The sequence below is a fragment of the Pollicipes pollicipes genome, unplaced genomic scaffold (assembly GCF_011947565.3).
Source record: "Pollicipes pollicipes isolate AB1234 unplaced genomic scaffold, Ppol_2.1 Scaffold_4219;HRSCAF=4965_pilon_pilon_pilon, whole genome shotgun sequence".
Lineage (NCBI taxonomy): Eukaryota > Metazoa > Arthropoda > Thecostraca > Pollicipedomorpha > Pollicipedidae > Pollicipes > Pollicipes pollicipes.
This window is the reverse complement of record NW_023596448.1, coordinates 2,639,804-2,651,958: the sequence shown is the minus strand read 5'-3', so window position 1 is coordinate 2,651,958 and position 12,155 is coordinate 2,639,804.

Genomic DNA, 12,155 nt, shown 5'->3' with positions numbered 1-12,155 from the left:
GGTGCGCGCTGTGCACCACTCACCACTCGCTGCCACCTTGCCCCAGCAGCATCCGGCGGACCGCGCGTGGTGAGGTTTGCGCTTACCTGCTGTAACTGTCAATGCAGGCGGCGGTGGGGGTGTCTGTGCCCCCGCGTGCACGACTCCGCTCGTGAGGGGCATGACCTGGCTCGATCTGAGTGACAAGTGATGGACAGCCGGTGTCGTCATTGCCTGTCGCTTGTCGCTATGGCTCAACGTTTCGGGTCCTAGCCGTTGACGCGTACACCGAGAGGCGCCCCAGGAGGTGCATGTGGGAATACAATATGAGATGACGTGGTTAGGCTCGACCTTGGGTTCGACGCATGCATCGACATCATACCTGAATCAAATAGATTGTCAATAAATCCTTTGTATAATATGTCATCATACAATGGTGCTACTAGAAGCATACCAACTTCAGCAAAACGTATTTACAAAAAAAACGATCGAAATGTTTTACGGCACTTGATTTATTTAGTGCCAATATCCTTGCTAGCCTTTGGCTGACTGCAACAAATGTCCTGTCTCCTCCTGACACACTGACTTGACGGACGACCCCTGACGCACTGACTTGAAAATCAGTCCACCGCTTAAGGATAGCATCACCCGAATAACATGCATGCGTTGTGCCTTAGCTACGGTGCACATTCAATGCAGTTCGTTTCAAGCCTTTGTGGAACGCTTCAAGAGCAAGGCAGGTAACCCTGCGCCGCGACTGGAACGTCGGCAGGATGAATGTCTTTCACCGGCATCACTTTCACGATCGTGAGTCCCGGTTGGCCACAAAACACGGAATGAGCAGTCATCTTGACAGCCGTCGTGACGTCACAAACACACCTGTCTAACCGCATTGTCGGCAAGAAACACAGCTGCATGAGCACAAGAGTCATTGTTCAAGATCCATTATTCCGGGTGGGAGTACGTGGCCGTCTGCACCGTGGGTTTCCGGCAATGGCGTGGCCGAGGTCTACTGACACCCAGAGAGGTAGCTTTACCTCAGCAAAGATTGTCCGATGGCAGTTCGCGATTAAGTGCTTGGCGCAATCGCATAGATCATTTATGAATTGGTATGCCATTATATTCACTAAAATCACTTAGCAACGGATAAGTTCGATACCTTGTGCCGATCAATAGAAAATACAACTAGCTTGCATGTACCAATTCAACCTTGACGTTAGATATGTTATGTTACCATCGTGCTTCTTGCGGATCCATGTTGGCTTTGCCAGCGCAATAATCCTGCAGTCTTAGTAACGTGCCGCAAACAGACCTTTCCTCTTGAGATCAATAACACAGTGAGGTAAATGGAATGCTTAAGGTGATTAAGAATTGATTGAGATGCCTTAAATTCAGATTCTGTTTTAGGTACCTTAGATAACTACATCTGTCTTTTGACTCTACGGGACGGCATTGCTGCTCAAGCAGTCTTCTCAAGAACTTTTGATCATTATTTCGGCTTTTATTGGTCGTGTTCATGTCTAAGACAGTTCTAGCAATGCCTCGTGTTTGGTCACCTCTCACTTTGTTATGGAGTCCCAGAGCGTCACAGACCCCAGGGCGTCACGGAAGCCCAGAGCGTCATGAAGCCCCAGCGCGTCACGGAGCAGCAGAGCGTTATGGGGCCTCAGCGCGCCACGGATCACGGAGTGTCACAGAGCCCCAGAACGCGTCAGTGTATCCTGATTATGCGCAGGTCCGCCCGCCCGATTGCCTTTCGCCAGACTTTGGCAGCTCGAGAGCGAACACAATGCCTGGGGGCGTTCTGACGTCTTTTGGCCCCCTGGGCACTCCTTGAACGTCTCCGGAGTTTGTCTGTTCTCTCATGAGCAGCCTCGGCTCTCCTGCCTGTCTCTTCCCTCGAACCGCTTCCATCGACCAGGGAACTCTTCAGCCGCATAAAGGCTTGCATGTTTTCGATTTCGTTGCCAATTTATTTCTTATAAAAATTAGGTACAAAATTTGCCATAATGCTTTGGTTACATTTGGACATCGCTAATATCTTGGCAAGCATTGACTGGCGTGCAGACTTCACTGCCGGGCGAATACCGAAACTTTGTGAAGCGCTAATCCTGTCGAACATCCCTGACTAAGCTGACGTCCCTGTCAATCGTCGTCGTCGATGGATGGTAATTTCCTCAACCTTCCTGGTTTTTTCTACGAATACTGGTCAGACGGCCTTCTCATAACCGCATTTGGGGGTCCACTTGTTTTCTTTCGAGAATCACTTTATGGCATTTAACCTCACCCTAATTTGCCGTCTTTCATAACGCGGACTAATGTGGGAGTGGAGGGAGCGTGGATGGTACCAGCCCCCTCCCGTTTCCAAACTAAGACAGAGGCAGCGAAAAAGAGTTTAGAACTGGTCTCGAATATAAGTCGCGATTGGTAAAAGTTTTACTTTGCTAGGTCAGTAATCAACGGCATTATGCCAGGCCAGAGAACAAAATGACCCCCGATCGCACTTTTTCAGCTTTGCATGCTCAGGTGTAGGAGACCATGCCTGTAAGCGACATAAAATCTAAACGGGCGTGCTCTTTGTTCGGTTTTGAGCGCAATGGTGCATTACTCCACGTGTTTTAAGCGTGCATTTATGGCGTATGGGGAGGTCAAAGAGAGTGTTCCACATTTGTATCGGGTTTTGAACTGTAGAAGCCATGATGATCACCCGGTGCAGCCCACAGCCCCGCCCTTCCAAAGACCTCAGCCCTTCTAGTTTCTGAGCTAAACGCCCGCGAACATGTGCAGCCTATATTATGCAGACTATTTCAAGGTCGCTCAGTTATCCATGACGCCATGATGACGTCACTGAAATTATGTTATTCCATCAGCCATGCGGCGATAGCGACAATACGAATATAACTGTCGCGGCACGGATCTAGCCTGGAATTGTGGGTTTTTTTTTGGGGGGGGGGGGCAACCGTTCGTCGCCAGCTGGCTGGTGTAGGATCCGGGGTCCAGTGCATGGTGCCTCCCGCGAGTACCTAGTAGGGACCCCATTCAAGCACCGAAATGCTTTTGAATCTTACACAAAAGTTAAAACAAAACAGTTAAAACAGAAAGTTAAAACAGACTGTGAGCAGACGAAACTTTCATGAAGTTCTGGGAAGGCTTTGGAGGGCCAAAACATGCCCTCAGAGTTTTTGGGGGCCATGGCCCTGTGCCCCCCCCCCCCCCCATTTCGCCTATGAACTGTCGAGTCATTCATATCTGGCGTTTTCAAGCACGATTTCCACGTACAACGGCCGTTTATTGGCCCTCAGTATTAAGCAATGTGCGATGACTCATTCAAACAAGGGCTCATTAAAGAGCATGCTCCTTAAAAAGGGAAAATGTGTTGCCTACAGCAGTGTTTTCACTTAAAAGTTCCAATCCTTATACGTGAATTTGTTTTATGACATTGGATACTTCCTTCAATGTTTTCAAATGCGGAACATTCCCTGTTAAGTGAATGCACCCCATTTGAAGATGCAAGGCGAGTCTCAGCAGGCCTTGTCGAACGTCGAAGCGGTGAGAGGTGCCTGAGGTGATCTGCAGGTCGAGTCCTCATTCTCCACCAGTCGACGAGTGCGAACAACGAGTGCGTACGTGTCTGTACGCCGCGGATGCACTCATCTTACCGCCTGGCTACCCTGAATGAAACATTGACTGACCATTTGCGTCTTGCCTCTGCTTTCGGCAGGTCTAGGGAACGAGGCCAGAATGTCGTTATTGTGCAGTGGATTCGAAGGTGCCACATGCTCCATGGCCTGAAAAACAGCAGAAAATTACGACATGCATTGCTGTGTCACGCAATAGGCTTTTCCATCCACTTCGTCATCAGTATGGCGCGGCCGAATTTGTGCAGTGTTGAGCTTCAGCATCGGCCCATCAGAATTTGATAGGGCACTGCGGCGCAGCATTAGCAGCATAGCGATACAGCGCAGCGATCCGCAGCCTCGGAGCAGCGAGCCGCAGCCTCGGAGCATCGAGCCACAGCCTCGGAGCAGCGAGCCGCAGCCTCGGAGCAGCGAACCGCAGCTTCGGAGCAGCGAACCGCAGCTTCGGAGCGGCGAACCGCAGCTTCGGAGCGGCGAACGAGTACACATTCTGTAAATAGCGCTCATACCATTACTCAGATTTTCCTGAAGCTGAAACTGAAAGGAGATGCAATGAAATGCATCCATTTAGAACCTAACATGCTATAGGTCGCCACATATGTTTTGCTTCACAAATCGTTTCAGCAGCCATCGCCGATCATCCCAATGGTCGGCAACGGCTGCAGCATAAAATTCTGTTCTGCAATTGTCAGCAATGCATGCACTGCCAATACACCGGCAGCTCAATCATCTCTGAAAAGTTGTGCTGCCGGTTAGGGGCCGCCAGTCAATGAAATAAATAGATAGATAAATCAATAAATAATATATAAGTATGTATATAATGAAATATAAAGATAAAGAAAGGGTGGCAACGGTAGGCTGCCTGCGGGGATTTAGGCTACAGATCTACGGTTTATTGAGTGTTGGAAATAGTTCTCTGATAAGCAGCTTTTCTGCCAGATGATGACGTCTCTATTTCGCGGCCCATTCGGCCCATTCGCTCTAACGGACAAGTTTCACGTTGTGCGTGCACAATACTGATACAGTAAGAGACATAAGCTGCTAATTGCGATAACTTTAATGCTCCTTGCTTGGTCAGTTCTTTGCTCCGAATCTTGAATTCAAATCGAAGTCACCGAAGGCGTATTTTGCACTTGTTTAGCCTGCGAAAATTTCATACAGGACCGTCGCTCTGCCAACTGTGACTCAATGTTTGCAAGTTTCTCTTTACATGTCTTTTCTCATGCCGAGCCAAACTGGGCAATGAGCCTGGGCCAGTCATCGTCAAAGCTTCGCAGTCGGCTGACAGATCCCTATCAGAATCTGACAGAGACTGACAGCCTGACAGTCTGACACCAGTCTCGGCAGACTGGCGTCCGGTATCACGCGCCGTTCCCAGTCGATCTGGAGATTCCACTCACAGGTGCAGGTCACAGACGCAGGTCACGCGAACGACTGCACGTGTCCGGCCTCCGATGGCAGCAAGGCCACCTGCGCGACCCGCGAGCCTCTCGGCGTCTCGTCCGCCAGCGGTGACGGGCGTCGCGCTGGCGCCAGGCGCGGGCATCGTTCTGGACTGGGGCACCTCCAGGTCGCCAGCACGTCCAGCTGCGGCCGGTTAGCCCGGCACGTGAGCGAGATGCCAGTGGAGAAATCCGATGCGGTCAGAAGCAAGGAGGCTGGTAGCTCGATGTGCGCGTCAGGTGGTTGCGCATGCCCATCGCTTAATCGGCCTTTAACTCATGACCGCCGTCGTTGTGACTTTACGGCACACTTAGCCACCGAGGCCGATACACCGAAGCTGGGGTCTTACGACCCTGGTGTCACACGGTTGTGCGGTGCCAGCACATCCCACTCAGGCGGCCTCCAGCAGGTGCAGGATGTAGTAAAATGTTAGCACCGCACTTGCCAGTGATTCATGCTGCTGGGCTATCGTCGCTGAGCAGTCGGTGCTCTGAGCATGAAATTTAGCACAATGCGTCGGTGGAGGATTTCAGTCTCGTTGATATGCATGTTTCGTTCGGCTGCGGTAATGTCAAGGTCGTGAGCTGCAAGCCTGTTCCCTCCTCCCTTGTCCCCCCCCCCCCTTGGCCCCAGTCTTCCCCTGACATATTTGGTGGGCTGTGCCGACACAGAAAAGAGCTCTGTCAAACTTGCTACGGTGTTTGGTAACCCGGAGGATAACAGCAAACAGTTTTACAAGAAAGCCATCTTTGGCGTAAGCAGTTTGTACACAAGTGATTTTTGCTCCTTTCGACTTTGGCTTCTTGGTTTTTGGTCTTGGCTTTTGGACCGCTGGTGTCCCGCGCACTGGATTTGCACACTGCTTATTTGAACCGGTGAAGCCTCATCGCTATTCCTGTGTCGTTTCTGCGAGGTCGGCAGCACGGTTGACAGCCGTAGCCCGCACCACTCACACACCACTTGAGCACAGTCAACGACGCACTGGACCGGAGGCACCAAGTTTGACGCACGCTGTGATGTTTTCATTTGCTGAGGGCGTGCACTTGTCCATGACATGAGTGCATTGTGTGGGTTGTGGCTTACTCACACTTGGCTAAGGTTTATTTCATGTAGACATGCCCGACATATGGAGGGGACGTTTTGGCTTTTCATCGTTGTCCATTGCATCACCGGAGTATTTTGGATCCAATTAACATCCTCGTCTCGTTGGAGTGCGGCCAGCCCATTTTCTGGCAGCCGCATGCGCAGACTTTGCCCTCACACATTGGGTGGCGATGTGCCGGTGATGCAATAAGCTGGATCTGTCAACTTTGCCGCCGCTTGGCCTGCGCCGATACTTGTATGTGTCTGTGGGGTTCGGAGGTGGGGTGAGGGTCCAGGAATTTCGACATGCCGAACCCAAACATCTGGTTTAATCTTCACCAGAACTTCGCCGCCGAGTGGATCGGCTCGGCGGCACATGCACCCGTTGCGAGCCGACCGGTGCCGGGCAGCACGCACCACACGGCCCCGAATGTCCGCAAGGATCGAACTGCCACGTGTGTCAACCGTCAAACTGATTGAACTGTCACGCATGCAGGTCAGACAGCCAGTCGCGCAGGTCGGCCCGTCGGTGTGAACGCGACTGCCGAGGTGATCCACGATCCATTGCGAGGTCAAGGGTGGCGGGTGGTCCGCGGCGTGCCCGTCGGGCGCGTGCTTGGTTTCGGACCTGGGAACCTCCGGGCCGCGAACACGTTGACCGTTAAATGCAGCGCGCAGGAGCGTGCCAGTCAAGGATTCGGAAAGCCCTTTAATGCGACATGATTACGTTTTGTTTTGACGTGGTACACTTAAAGGTGACAGCTCCAGAATTGGACTGTTGGTTCATAAGTACGTGCCTAGTTCGCTTAAAGTAAACAAGAAACAAACCTGTGAACTTCTTTTTTTTACAAATAACCAATCCATTAAAGTAAACGAACGTGGGGAGCAGGCAGAATGATGCGACCATCATATTTGCTAGGTTTTAGAGTAGGTTTCGTGTGAATTATGCTTATTTCTATGGCAGAGCTCCAGTCAGACTTAACACTTTGGCGTGCTCGGGCTATAGTTCGGCAGCCCGAATTTGGCTGCATTAATACCGATTTTTCCAAGTTCATTGAATTTGGAGTACAATTAATAGGACATCCGCTACAGAACGTCAATTTGAAGCGATTTATACTTCTTCCACGTACATACTAGGCAGTATTATGACATTATATTGATATGTCTGTTGTGAATGAGACGTGAATGCAAATGAAATGGTTCAACAGATGATGCTCGTAAAGAACAATCTGAATAGTTGTGAAAGCTGGATATAGGCAATACTCAAATACAAACTAATCAGATGCCCGAGGCTTGTTGATCCACATGGCACAAGTGTGCAACGATAATCAAATTGCCACGATCTTCTATATTTTCACGAAATAAGCATTTAGTGTTTTGGCCCAGTCCAACCGCGGCGCAGCTTCCGTCGTTTGCGCTTAAAGACATCTCCCAGTGTTGTTTTGCAATGTATCTGCGCTTTAGAGTGCAGTGTTGGACGACAGCTGCCGAATCTGCCTCAAAGTGCAGGGCGGCATTGCCCTCATCCCCCACCACTTCAGCCAATGACTCGAAAAAATTACTGAGGACAGTAGCGTAATTTCTATAAAAAACTTGGAGGAGGCTCAGTGATGAAAAATGACGAAACCCATCCTGAACTAATATTTGGCCCATTTTCCTCTCAACGTCTGTTTTGTAGGGTTGGAGCCCAAACTCAGCTCGGGGTTTGGAGCCCCGCCCTCAACTTGATAGGAAGCTTCACCCCTGGTTGAGAGAAGTGGGTGTTGTGCGTTAAAAAAGATATGTCGTGCTGGCATAAATATGTTAATCTCATTTTCATACGGGTGGTGGTGGTGATTATTGGGTTGGGGGGGGGGGGGGAGGGGGATTCAGCCTCTCTATGGTGGCTTCTTCAGCCTCATCGACTTACTGTTTCAGCTAGATAAATGAAGTTGTGTTACTCTTCCCATCAATGTTGCACATTTCTGTTAAAATATTGAGTGCCGTGAGGACCCCAGGGCGATCGGGGTCAGTTACTAACGCCATGTCACTTCGGGTTTTTTCAGACGCATTTGTTTTGAGATTGATTCCTTCCAAAAACTTTTAAACAAAACTGATACTAAAATTTGACTGGGATAGCAGCTCATGTTGATGCCCACATGACAAATGACCCTAGACCTCACCGTTGAGTATTATCAAATTGCGAGGGGCGGAAGTCACATATATGCAGGGAGGTAAGGCGCCGCAACGCAAAGACGGCGTTGACTTTCAGACACGATCATTTCGTGGTTTACAGAATGTTATCGTCACAACGGAATCCAAGTCTGCTCTTAGAATTCTCGAAGCCGTTTTGTCTCTCCTCTGATCGCAGAACACTGGCAAGCGTGGTGTCGCCAAACATTATCTCTTCCAGGCACGCAAGCTTTGCCACAGTAAACGAAAAGGTTATCGAGTCACACTGGCAGCCCGTCGGATTACAGCACGCCCAGCTGCTAAACCCGCCAAGAGACGTCAGTGCCTGTTCGGCGGCAAGTTCAACGTCAGCCAAGAAAAGGAGGCAGGTGGACTGCATCAGCGGAAGGTTGCACAAACAGCCTCCGTACGCAAGCCGCGTGCCGCAGCAGCAAGGGTTGTAAAATACCGCGGAAGCGTTCAAGGGCCACAGAACGCGGCTCAGGAACAACCCGAGAAAGTACACGCGGCGAAGGTGCTTAAGAGGGAAGCTGCGAATCACGATCCTGCCAGGACGGCGCCTGCTGGAGGTGGATGGTATGAGGACGGCGCCTGCTGAAGGTGGATGGTATGAGGACGGCGCCTGCTGAAGGTGGATGGTATGAGGACGGCGCCTGCTGAAGGTGGATGGTATGAGGACGGCGCCTGCTGAAGGTGGATGGTATGAGGACGGCGCCTGCTGAAGGTGGATGGCGTGAGGACGGTGCCTGCTGAAGGGGGATGGCGTGAGGACGGCGCCTGCTGAAGGTGGATGACGTGAGGACGGCGCCTGATACAGGTGGGTGACATGAGACTGCAGGCAACGTGCGTACTTCTGTATTAAGTCAGAGGAACATAGTAAGTGCTAACACTGCGACAAAATATATTTATGTTCCCATCTGTCTTCAGGCGACTGTTATACAACAAAAGGACATGGCAAGACAGATTGTCACAGGGGTCCTCAGGCTGAGAGGATTTGACTCGTCGGCCCGAACCGAGTCCAGCCCGTGGGTTCCGATGTCATTCACACAGGCCGAATGTACCGGGGTAATTAGCTCAGGGAGATGTAATCAATTGCCTGCCGGAGCCAAACGGAAGCGCTAAAATGCGGGAAGGGGGGAAGTGTGGAGGGTAATACCCAGCACATCCAGTGCGTTAACAAGGAGAGAGCGAGGGTTGAAAATTGACCCAACATGCGTAACATAATTTGTGGACGTTTGCTTACTGATATGATACACACTTGCGATTTCAGTGGGATGAGCCGAAATCAGATAGCATTTACAACTACGTCTCGTGTTGGTGTGATACAGCTGCTGAAGAAGATTGGAAGATGGTAGGCGGCCACCTGACGCGTCCACTTGTCCTTGTCACCACGCCGCCATGCAGTGTTGCCATCACCATGGTCTGACATCGGCCTCGGCGGGGAATCGTGGCATGTCTTTTTCCATCCGACCTGCGCCCACCCATGACAGACTACGAGTATACTAGTGGGGCTTACAAGCGGTTTAAATGATGAGTTACATGAAGTCTGGATATCTACAAAATCAAGCGAGTGTAGCATTACCTCGTTTATGCTGAACAACGTGCAGCGAAAATAGAAACCACTGAACCCGTCGGCCTTTTGGTGTATTGCCCCACCTTGTTTTGTTTCGATAACCATTAGAACAATGAGCAGTACTACAAGTTATGTTTTCTGCTCGGCCAATAATGCTTGAGAACCACGAACGGAAATGAGCCTCGTTGAGCACGGGTGAAAATATGAGCAAAGTTTTAATGCAGCGTAAATCAGCTGACTAGCTAGAGTTCATTGAACAGTTCGCGCCCGTAATGGCACAGCCCAGACCCTCCGCTCCTTTGCCCACACCCTTTATGAAGGACAACATACAGAAAGGTAAATGGTGACATAACCGAAGAGTAGGTGCGACTCTTGAACACGAGATCTTGTTCTCATATTTTTCGGCTCGGCTGCACTATGCTTTCAAAACACCAGAGCCAGTTCCAGCTGTGAAGGCGTCGAGGACATACAACCATGGTGGCCTTTCACCTGACCCGTCAGTAAAAAATAAGATTAAACGATAAAAATGCGGCTCTGATAAATCGGCGATGGCTGGGAGCAACGAAGCCTTAAATATGTTTCAAAACAGGTAAGTACGTGCATGAGCCGAACACACTGCAAAACGATGCGGAATGCGTTCTTGAATCATCCGGCAGCTGTTACCGTCCACATGCACATCAGTATTTACACGGCAAGTTCGTGTTTGAAATGCTTTGCATTTATTGCATTTTGGCTCCAAAATTCACATCAGAGATCTTTTGCTTGCAGCATTTTCGCACAACAGTATGGTAACATGAAGCAAAGTCTAAGCTTCACAAATAGCAACAGTATTGTTTGGCTAAAATCCGATAGTACTTAACATGGTGCGGTTATATATCTCGGGGAGAAGGGGGGGGGGGGGGGAGGCGGGCTGAGACTAGAGATGCGTTACAATATGTTCCTGTGAATTGTAAGCTTGCTATTGGCGACTTAAAGCATTCTGATTTGTGAATTATTGAAACATTAGTTGTGGACCATGGGCAGCACATAGACATCCCCTTTTTCATTTCTGCCAGATAATCAGAAGGACAAAACGTGAAAAAAAAAAATGTTCTAGTTGAAGGCAAAGAAACCAAGTCTATGTGCTCTGATTATCACTTGCTGGGAGGAAGGGGGATCAGTTTGATGTCTGATACCTTTTCATAACAACTTCCGAACGGTGCGACGCAAACGCACTAAGCTATGTGTAGTTGTAGGCAGTTGAATATCCGAGTTTTTTGTGTGAGCATTAGATTTACCTCATGAGGTCGCTAAGCTGCAGCAGGTCAAAGCCAGGCCATAGATTTCAGCGAAGGTCATTCCGGTTGAATCTTTCAGGCTGATCCGGCAGCGGAGAACTTGACGAAGCCATACAAAGCTGAAATGGTTTCGCCAGCAATACGATGATTGAAATAATAATAACGACTAATTGTATTAACCTTAAGTCAAGTTTACACATTAGATCAAGGAAGAAAACCAAACCGCATCTTACTGGAAAGCTTGCTTCATGAGGAAATTTGGACGCTCAACTCAAACGTTTTCATCACAAGGACATCAACAGATCACTGTTGAATTAATACATTACTATTTTATCAACAGATTACCGTATTTGACCTCAATAGGACCTGAGGAGGTCAGACTCCTAACATGACCGCAGTCAGCCTTTTACTTTGAGGAATATGTCGCAAGGAGTGTTTCTGACACTAAATGTAAGTTTGAATATCGAAAGGTTTCAATAAATCTTGTGTATTTTTGACCTTTAGTTAAAAATTTAGTGTACTGAATGTCATTGACCTGATATAAATGCGAGTGACCTTTTGTTAGAAAAAAGTGTTCAAAGCTGTTAGTTACGCCGATAACAGCCTGAGGACGGCAGGCGCGTCGATTGCAAGTTTGATCTATTTGACCTTAAGGTCACGACCTGGGTACGTACAAATTTGGCTCGAAGGAATTTACATATAACCCTAGCTACCTGGTGAGTTTGATGTCAATAGCTCTTTGTTTTTGAGACATCAGGGGGAGAATTCCCCTTCCCCCCCACCCGAGCGCTTTGCAATCGGCCGGCCTTATAGTCACGTGTTGGTTAAAAACCGAACACAGGAAAACACTGTATTCCTCAGCATGCAACACACAACACTCATGACGTTTCTTTCAACACATGGACATGCCACGGCGTGAGCGACAACTCAAACGTCGCAATGAACATTCTCACAAAAACAAAACAAATAAAGCGAGCATTGTCACGTAGA